Here is a 10858-nt window from a genome sequence, read left to right as displayed (position 1 = left end):
AATGTTTAAGAAAAAAAAGTTTAAAATCTAAATAATACTTTTTAAAGTTTAAGAATATTTTTTTTTTTTAAAAAAAATTACAATGGTTAAAAGAAGTTTTAAATGGTTTTTAAAAGATTTTTAAAAGAGTTTTTAAAATAATTTTTAAAATATTTTAAAATAATTTTTAAAAGAATTTTTAAAGTTTTGAAAATTATTTTTAAGAGAGTTTTTAAAATAATTTTTAAAAGATTTTTAAAAGATCGAATTTTTTAAAGTTTTGAAAATGATTTTTAAGAGAGTTTTTAAAATAATTTTTAAAAGAATTTTTAAAGTTTTGAAACTGACTTTTAAAAGAGTTTTTAAAATAATTTTTAAAATGTTTTAAAAGAATTTTTAAAATTTTGAAAATGACTTTTAAAAGAGTTTTTAAAATAATTTTTAAAATGTTTTAAAAAAATTTTTAAAGTTTTGAAAATGACTTTTAAATAATTTTTAAAATGTTTTAAAAGAATTTTTTAAAATTTTGAAAATGACTTTTAAAAGAGTTTTTAAAATAGTTTTTAAAAATGTTTTAAAAGAATTTTTAAAATTTTGAAAATGACTTTTAAATAATTTTTTAAAATGTTTTAAAAGAATTTTGAAAATTTTGAAAATGACTTTTAAATAATTTTTAAAATGTTTTAAAAGAATTTTTAAAAGAATTTTTAAAATGCTTTTTAAGAGAGTTTTTAAAATGATTTTTAAAATGTTTTAAAACTAATTTTTAAAGGAATTTTTAAAGTTTTTAAATTGATTTTTAGAAGAGTTTTTAAAATAATTTTTAAATGGTTTTAAAATTTTTTTTTTAAAGTTTTTAAAATGATCTTTAAAAGAGTTTTTAAAATAATTTTTAAAGTATTTAAAATGATTTTTAAAAGAGTTTTTTAAAATAATTTTGAAAATGTTTTAAAATAATTTTTAAAAGAATTTTTGTAGTTAATTTCATTTTTAAAATAATTTTTAAAGTTAATTTAATTTTCAAAAAATAATTTAGTTTTAATTCAAAATTTAATTTTTAATTAATTCGAAATTTAATTTTAATTTGAAATTCAATTTGAAATTCGAAATTTAATTTTAATTAATTTTAATTTGATTTGAAAATTAATTAATTTAATCCTTATTCATCTCACCCGATCTACATTATCAATCAGGGAATCCTATAATTTTGTAAGATGAAGTAGATTTAATTACAGAGTTTGGTTTAACTTGTGTTAGATTCAGGTTTAGCTTTGGTCTCAACAAATAGGCATTTTTCGGATAAACTTGTGAGCTTGGTGAGTCACCTGGACATCTTTAGAAGTAACCAACCCTTCGAGGTTTTCCGAATAGTCCTATCCACGAAGCTTAGTACTAAACCTTGGTCTAACCGGTTAGGATTCATTAAGGGTAGCTTCGGTCAGTTCCACTTAGCCAGATGCACCAAGTCGAAGCCATATCTTCCTAGACATGCATAGACTAAGCTTCCCTAACGTACTATCATCCAAAACTTCACCAGTACCATTTTCAAGTTAAACTTGAACCCTCTTTAACTAATCCTAATTACCCTGTCAGGTAGGTTGGTTTGGGTTACCCTTTCGGGTAGGTTAGTTTTGGAGGTGCCAGCTATTCTGAAGCCTCCCCCTGAATTATTGGCTATTAATTTAGTTTTTAGTTCTGGGTTTATTATAGTTAAGTTTTGGTTAAAATTTATAATTTAAATTTAAGTTTTTAATTTTGAATTAATTAAATTAGTCAAATTATCTTTCTTTAAGAGAGTGTTTTTAATATTTGAATTTTCTTTCCATTTCAATTTCAATTTTATTGAGTTAATTGAATTATCTTTCTTTAATAGCTTATTTTTAAAGTTTTTATTTATTTTTAAATTTGAATTAACTAAACTGTTTGAATTATATTTTCTTAACGGTTTATCTTTTAACTTTTTATTAATTGTTAATTTTGAAATTTCTAGATTATTTTTGTTTAATATGTTATCTTTAACATTAAATTTTAAGTTTGTTAAATTCAGTTTTGATTTTATCAAAGTGTTTGATTTTATCCTTATATTTTCTTTGCCTTTTAAATTGATATGGTTAATTGAATTTATTAGATTAGTTTTATCTTTAAAGTTTAATTTTTTATTAATTAACTTATCTTGGTTTTGGATAGCATTTTCTAGACTGATTTTATCTTGATTATTAAATATTTTATCAAGGTATTTATTGATTTTATCCATTTTCTCATTTTTAGCATTTAAATTCAAATTTATTTTAATGTTTGACTTATTTATGTCTAAATGCTCACCTAATTTTAAGTTTTCTGAATTAATTAAATTATTTGAATTGATTTGGTCATTGTTCTGTTTGACCAAGTCAAGGTTGATGTCAAATTGATCAGAGTCTTGATTGACTTGATCAGAGTCTAGATTATTTTGTGATTTTGAATTTAAATAATTTAAATCTAGATTATCATGCATCAGACTTGGACTAATTTCATACTTATTATCATGCTGATTATTTAAGCTACTATTAGCAGGGGTATTTTGGTAAATATTACTCACCTTGAGCGCAACCCCTAATTCAGTAGGCTTCTCCATTGGATTTGACTCGAGCCCATATTTGACTTTAACTTGATCTTCTAGCTCCATCGGCGTCTCGTGAAGCTTGATCAACTGGGTCCACAGCTCATATGCATTCTTGTACTTTTCTAATCTGCATAAAATATTGTTAGGTAAAACATTACAAATAATGTTACTTACCTTTTTGTTCAGTTCCGAGTTTTGAGAAGGTTTCCTCAAAATTAACATATAATCGATGTCTACGCTTCCTAAGAAGCATTCCATTAATCGCTTCCAGTAGTTGAAGTCTTCATGATCATATGGTGGTGGTTCGCAGGGGTTCCGTCCTTCTAGAAGAGTCATAATTTCTTGCACACAAAGAAACAAACAAAAGATCCCAAGACTTGGTCTTGGATTAGCAGTGCTGAAAGAAAATAATATTTCACTATTTTCAAAAAAAACTAATAAAATATTATTAAAATATTAATAAAAAAATATTATTTCAAAATTTTGAAAATGTAATATCTTGTCAATACTAAGCAATGGTGAAGAGATGGCGATGTAATTTTCAAAAATAATTTTGGAGGGAAAAAACGAAAGGCGTACCCCCTTTGCCTGACTGGTGGTTGCACCAAATCAGAGCGGTACCTGCTCTGATACCACTTGTAGGACCGTTAGATTCGATAGAGGGGGGGTGAATATCGATTAGAAATTTTAGAGTATAAACGCAGCGGAAAAGTAAAATAGACACAAATATTTTTTACTTCGTTCGGAGCCTGTGACGACTCCTACTCGAAGGCCCGTGGTCCTTGACCACTTTCGTTGGGCAATCACTAACAAGTCGAAATATGATTACAGAATGAATACAGGAAATGCTAGTGAAAATAAAGCAATACCGACAAGGAAATTAAATAAAAACCGAAGGAGCACTTTGTCGGAGCGTTGTTGGCGTCGCACTGAACGTCGAGCAGCAAGACCAGCAGTAGAAGAGTTCTCAGATTAATTATTGATTCTGAAGCTCCTGCCTGGGGCTTCTTTTATATGCTGCTCCGGGCGCCTGGATTCCTTCCGGGCGCCTGGAATGTGACGTAGCTGCTCAAACCGAGATGCTCCACGTGGCGACGACTTGGCTGGATAGAATTTACCTTCCGGGCGCCCGGATCCCTTCCGGGCGCTCGGACCTCCGGGCGCCCGGATCCCCTCCAGGAGCCCGGACCACCTTGTTCCAGAAATCTCCTTTTTCCTGCAAAACAAAGTTAGTCCGAGACAATATATATCCTGCAAAACAGATTGTTAGCACATTTTATCATAGTAGGAATTAGCACAAGTAGTATGACTTAGATTCCGTCTTTCCGAGACCGGAATCTAGTCACGATTTCGACTTAGACATCCGAAATGGTTCTAAGCCAGATCGACGCCTAATGTTCCCTTCCCGGGAACGCGTCCTCGCAGTCACTCCCCTCCAGTGACTTACCTCACTTACCTGCCAGACGTCCGGTCAGCCCTTCGACCCGTCTGGACTTCTTGCCAGCTATCCGGTCAGCCCGTCGACCTAGCTGGACTTCTTGCCAAGCGTCCAGTCAGCCCGTCGACCCGCTTGGACTTCTCGCCAGCTATCCGGTCAGCCCGTCGACCTAGCTGGACTTCTCGCCAAGCGTCCGGTCAGCCCGTCGACCTAGCTGGACTTCTCGCCAAGCGTCCGGTCAGCCCGTCGACCCGCTTGGACTTCTCCTGCACACTCGATCAAAGTGTCAGACAAAAACAAACTAACTTAACCTGATTTGTCATTCATCAAAACCTGGGTTAAATCGTTAGTGCTAACCGCACCAACAGCCGTCCCTTGACTTGGTCACCAAGCCTTGGGCCGACCCTCTCTTGAACATCAAGATGGACTTTTCCTTGAGTGGATTTGAGGCTTTATTGAGGCTACGACAAGGACCTAGAGGAGAAATTGGTTTTGACCTTCCGATGAGCTTGAGTATCCCGTGTTCGCCCCGAACACACAACTCAAGTTCATCAATAATAACTCATTCCACTAAAGAGTTATTATTGCACTACCACGTCAATTCCAAATTACATTATGTACTCATTCTTATCATGAGTGTGTTAGTCTCCCTGTGTTTAAGATAACGAATGTCCACTAATTAAGTAAGTTACTGACAACTCACTTAATTAATATCTAGCTCCAAGAGTAGTACCACTCAACTTTATTGTCATGTCGGACTAAGTCCACCTGCAGGGTTTAACAAAACAATCCTTATGAGCTCCTCTTAGGGACATTCTCAACCTAGACAACTAGGACACAGATTTCTTTTATAATCAACAACACACACTATAAGTAATATTATTTCCCAACTTATCGGGCTTATTGATTTATCGAGCTAAATCTCACCCTTTGATAAGTTAAAGAAATAAATATTAAATATATGTCTTGTTATTATATTAGGATTAAGAGCACACACTTCCATAATAACAAAGGTATAGTTCTTTTATTAAGTCAGTATAAAAAGAACTTACCTAAAATGGTCCTACTCAATACACTTAGAGTGTATCAGTGTAATTTATTAGTCAAGATAAACTAATACTTAATTATACTACGACTATTCCAACGGTTTGTTCCTTTCTATCTTAGTCATGAGCAACTGTTTATAATTTATAAAGAACTGATAACATAATCTTCTGTATGTGACACCACACACTATATTATCTACAATATAAATTAATTGAACAACTACACTTAACAAATAAATGTAGACATTTGACCAATGTGATTTTTTTATTTCAAAAATAAATGTTTACAAAAGCTAAGCTTTTAGTATACACTCTAATATCTCCACCATTCACATCAATGACAAACTTCGATTCTTAGAAATTAAGAATTGAAAATTTCCTCATGATAGAGATAGAGTAATGGTTTGTTCTAATAGAAGGCTTTGAAGCCCCAAAAGATTCAAAGGGCAAAATTCTCAAGAAAAGAAAATGGAGCAAGGAGCAAATTCAAAGGTGCGAGGCGAATGACAAGTTAACCAAATTATTGGTTAGTCTATTGCCAAACATAATCATTTGCAAAATTAGAGAATACAAGGATGCAAATGAACTATGGAGCAAATTGGCCAAGCTTCATGAAGAACCCTCCACTGCACCAAATCAAGAGAAATCCAAAGAGGGTGACTCATTAGAGCAAGACCAAGAGGAAGAAGACTCCGAAGTTGAGAGATACTCAATTTTCGAAGAAGAAGTCCAAGAAGTTTCATCCTCAATAGAATGTAATAAAAAAGGTAAAGAGAGAGCATACTCCTTGTTCAATGAGCAAGAGGATGAAGATGAAGAAGTCTCCACCTCTTGGATTGAGGGGGAGCATCATGTATTGACACCGGAGCAAGAAGAGGTTTCCACTTCCGGGTCAAATGAAGAAGAAGAAGATGGTGCTACCTCCACAAATCAAGAAAAATCAAATGGAGGATCATGTGTCACCCCTACACGCAAAGGTATAACAATTTCAAGTTTAAATAATAAAAATCACATTATTTGTTTTGAGTGTAGCGAAAGAGGACACTATAAAAGCAAGTGTCCAAAATTGGCCAAGAAGAAGGGCCAAGTGGCACCTAAGGGCAAGGAGAAGCCCAAGAGAGTCGGTCCCGTGGAACGCAAGGGCAAGGAACACATTGTGTGCTTCTTTTGCAATCAAAGAGGAGATTATAGAAGTCAATGTCCTAAAGGGAAGAAGCCGACCAAAGTCAAAGGAGGAAACACAAGTCAAGAGGAAGCCTCCAAGGTAAAATCCAAGGTATCATTCATTGAATCTATTCCTTTGACCCATGATAAAGAGCATGCTAGAAAAAATTTATATTATTTTAATACTATTTATCATGAAAATAGGAAGCATGATAGAATTAAGAAAAATCATGTGGCCTATCATGCTAAGACTACCGCACCTAAGACTAGGAAGGTAGACAAATTAGGCAATAACTCTAAGGATTTTAGATATAGGCATAAAACAAAAAATGCTCATAGAAATCAAGAAAAATCAAAATCTAAGAATTTAAGCTTGGAAAACTAAGCCTTGAGGTCAAGACTTGATAAATTAGAAAAGACCCTAAAACAAATGGAAAATATTATTAACGATAAAAAAAGAAGCATAACCTAGGGATCATTAGACAAGAATCATCCAATGGTGGGAGAGTTTTGAGATACAAATCTAAAACCAAGAAGGATGAAGCCTCTTATCATAGGATTCCATGTAGTTATGGAACAAATCCTACGTCTAGCGATCAAGTAAAAAATACAAGGAAAGTTTTCCCTAGGAGTATTTTTGCCAAGACCAACGTGACTAAGACTTCTAAGAAGTCAAAGAAAGTCACCAAGAAGGTCACAAGGGAAGTTATCCCTAGAGTTGACATAGAGAAAGTGACCAAGACTTCTAAGAAGCTTAGAAAGGTCATTAGGAAGGTATCTAGGGAAATTATCCTTAGTGAGTACCTAGAGCATCCAAGGAGTACCAATAGGTTTTGGGTTCCGAGGAGCATATTCTCTACACCTAGATGTGTTTAGAGAGTGTCAAATCTTAATGGGTAGGGTGGTTAACCCAACATTGATAAAGTTGACACTTGGAGACATTTTCAAGATTTTTGTTAACCTTTGAAAATAAAAATGATAAATTGATTACTCTTTAGAAGAGTAAAATGTGCCAAAATTTGAGGAATTGTACTTAATTTAAATTGACACAATTAATCAAGAGTAAAAGAAATGTCAAGTTGGGAATTGACATTTTCTTGAGAAAATATGGGCAATCTAGGATTAGATTTTAGGTTTAGCTAAAGATTAAGGATACTTAGATAGAATATCTAGGTATATTTTATTTATGCTAATTGTCATGCCTTGTTTGTCATCATATGTCATGACATCATATTTTGCATTCATGCTTATTATGAAAAACAAACAAAAATACCATGTCATGTCATACATACATTATGTAGTAATAGTATATTTTCTTTTGAAAATTATTTCTTTTTTACGTATATCATAAGTCATCATACATCATATTTGTTTCCTTGTAAATAAGGACAATGACATTTACTAAGAAGTGACATCCTAGGTGGATGTTCAAAATTTCTAAAATGCCTAGATAGATATGCATGATCCCTAGTTTAGGGCAAAATCAAAATCTACATCTCACAAAAACTATAAGGTGACTTGTATGTGTTTTAGTGTACATTAGATATAACTAAGATGTTAGGATGATAAACAAGACTCAAGATGTTGATTTAGTGCATCTATTTGAGTTTTGATTTCATCAAAACACATAGTTATGTGTACTTTAATCATTCGGAAAGCTAATGTACAAGTCATGTGCATTGAGCCCAAAGAACATGGTTGGAAATTGGTTTTGAAAATGATTTCAAAATGCTTTTGGAAAGCCTTGGTAAAGGCTATCTTTTGATAGTAATCATCGTTAAAAAGTTAGACACAAACTATAAGAAAACATTAAAATTTTCAAGAGTTTTCAAATTTGTATCATTCCTTGAAAATAGGAAGTATTTTCTTAGAAAATTATTTTTCCGTGATAGTATATATATGAAATAATGTTTATAAGAGTTTTTATGATTTTTAGAGTTTTGTAGAATTTTTAGAGCATTTCTGAATTTCAGCTGAAATTGGATTTCAGAAATCTAGAAACTCAATCGATCAACCGATTGATTGAGAAAGGGGATTTTCGCGAGCTAAAGTTCGCTGAATCGATTAACCGATCGATTCAACCCTAGTTGGATCGATCAGTCGATCGATTCAAAGGCATTTTATGTGAACAAAATGTCGCGGCATCGATCAGTGGATTGATTGAAACAGATTCAATCGATCAGGCGATCAATTAAAATGGTGTCAATCGATTGAGTCTCAACCCAATCGATTGAAAAGGCTGATTTTGGCTAGGAAAGCTTGATGTCAACACTTTAAGCCATATTTTGTCTCATTAATCACTCCTAAACCCTTGGAACATATTTATATACATTTAAGAGTAGTTTTCATGATGAAAACAAGGAGAAATGGTTAAGGACCACTAGATTGAAGTTTAGGATGAGGTTGGTTTCGATTTTGAATCTTCTAAACCTCAAAACTTCAGTTTTTGGATTTCCTAAAGGTTTAGGGATCCAACTCATTGTTGATATAATGATAAAAGTTTGGAGCATGTCTTTAAGGGGAGTTACTCTTTAAGAACATGAAAATTAATTTCTTTTTCAAACACCATGGAAGGTGGTTTAACCTTCTTTAGAGTAAATGTTCAAGGTTGAGCATTGAAAAATAATGAAGAGTGGATATCTTTGTTGTTAAGTTGTGAATGATCAAGGATGAGCATTATGAAGTGGATTAATGCTCAAGGGTGAGTATTGGATATAATGAAGCGTATGAGACCTTCATTGTGGTATTGTAACCAATATGGTCGGTTATGAATAACGTTGAGTAACTCTTTAAGGGGAGAGTTTTTTATGTGTGTCAATATGGAGAGAATGTAGGTAAATTAGGCCTTCATTACCCCTCTAGGAATGAGGGAGAATGTAGGGTTTAAATTATGTCTTCATTATCTAAAGAGGGAGTTTGCCCTCTAGGAAAGGGAGAGAATGAAGGAAATCCTCATTCATGCATTGATATGAAGAAAAAGTTGAGGCTATGAGATTAGCTTAACATAAAGTTATTGTCAAACATAAAAAAGGGAGAGATTATTGGTGCAATATCCCTTGAGTCAGGTTGACCAGGTTGACTAAGTTTGAGTTTGCTCAAACTTGAGTCTTGATGTTTGAGTTTCGATGTTTGACAATATATGGAGATTGCAGGAGCAATCATCCGATTGGGGAGATTGTTGGAGCAATTCCCCTTTGGTCAAGGTTTGACCAGTCTAATGTGAAGAAGAGTCGTAGATCAAAGGGTTGACCGAATACATGACTGGGAAAGTCCTAACTGGAGGTTAGACAACAGGAAGTTCTGGTGAGTGAAGTTAGGCAGTTGAAAATTCTAGTGAACGAAGTCAGGTGAAAGACCTAGTTAATGAAGTTAGGCAGTTAGAAAATCCTGGTGAGTGAAGTCAGGTGAAAGACCTAGTGAGTGAAGCTAGGCAAGTGAAAGTCCTGGTGAGTGAAGCCGAGCAGTGGAAAAATCTTAGTAAGTGAAGCTAGGTGAAAGCCTTGGTGAGTGAAGCCAAGCAGATGGAAAGTCCTGGTGAGTGAAGTCGGGCGGATGAAAAGTCCTAGTGAGTGAAGCTAGACAGATGAAAAGACCTGGTGAGTGAAGCCAGACACGTGAAGATCTAGGTGGGTCAAGGTTGACCGGACACTTAGTGTTGGAAAGCCCAAGTAAGTCAAAAGATTAACCAGATACTTGACACGAGGAAATCCAGATGGGTCAAGGGTGACCGGACATCTGGTAGAAGTCCAAGTGGGTTATGGAGTACCGGACACTTGGCACGAGACGGTAAGTCCAAGTGGGTCAAGGTTGACCGGACACTTGGCACGAGGAGATAAGTCCAAGTGGGCAAAGGATTGACCGGACACTTGATGAAAAAATCTCAGCAGGCAGGTCAAGGTTGACCGGATGCTAGGCATGAGGAGTCCCCAAGTCACGATTGATCGGATGTTGGGTCTGGGAGCTCTAGACTTAACTCGGGCAAGTTAGGGTTGGTCAATTTGATCAAGTGATCCAATTGGATCAAGCCCAATCGATTAGCTGATCGATTGGGCACAGTGTTGCGACAAAGAGCAACTCAATCGATTGAGAGTCTTTATCGCGAGCATAGAAACCAGCCCAATCGATCAGCTGATCGATTGGGCACCGCCAATCGATCAATAGATCGATTGAGGCCAGTTTTCTCATGTGGTCACGAGAAACACAGAAGAAGGTTGAATTGATCAGCTGATCGATTCAACCTCCCTAATCGATTAGTCGATCGATTGGAATGTGACCATTGCACAGGTTAAAGCCATTAGCGAGCGATTTCTTCAATACTTCTTCGTCAGCTCAATCCCGATCCTTACGCAAGTTTCTCCACAACTCTCCGCCAGTTCTTGAAACTTCTTGGAGCAAAGTGTTGTTGCACTTCCAAGGTCAAGAGGCATTCCACAAAAAAAGAAAAATCTAGGGTTTCAGTTTCATGTTGTAAATCTTGTAAGATTTTATTTGTATTAGTTTCTTTTTTTTTGTTGTTTTGAGAGTTTGTACGAGGCTTCTCCACCTCCGGTAATTACCGAGGAGTTATTTCATAGTGGATGAGGGAGTGAGGACCGAATCTTTGAATTAGTCACCTTTTTTTGAGAAGGA

Source organism: Zingiber officinale, chromosome 6B (genome assembly GCF_018446385.1).
Source record: "Zingiber officinale cultivar Zhangliang chromosome 6B, Zo_v1.1, whole genome shotgun sequence".
Taxonomy (NCBI): Eukaryota; Viridiplantae; Streptophyta; class Magnoliopsida; order Zingiberales; family Zingiberaceae; genus Zingiber; species Zingiber officinale.
Note: the sequence above shows the minus strand (reverse complement) of the source record.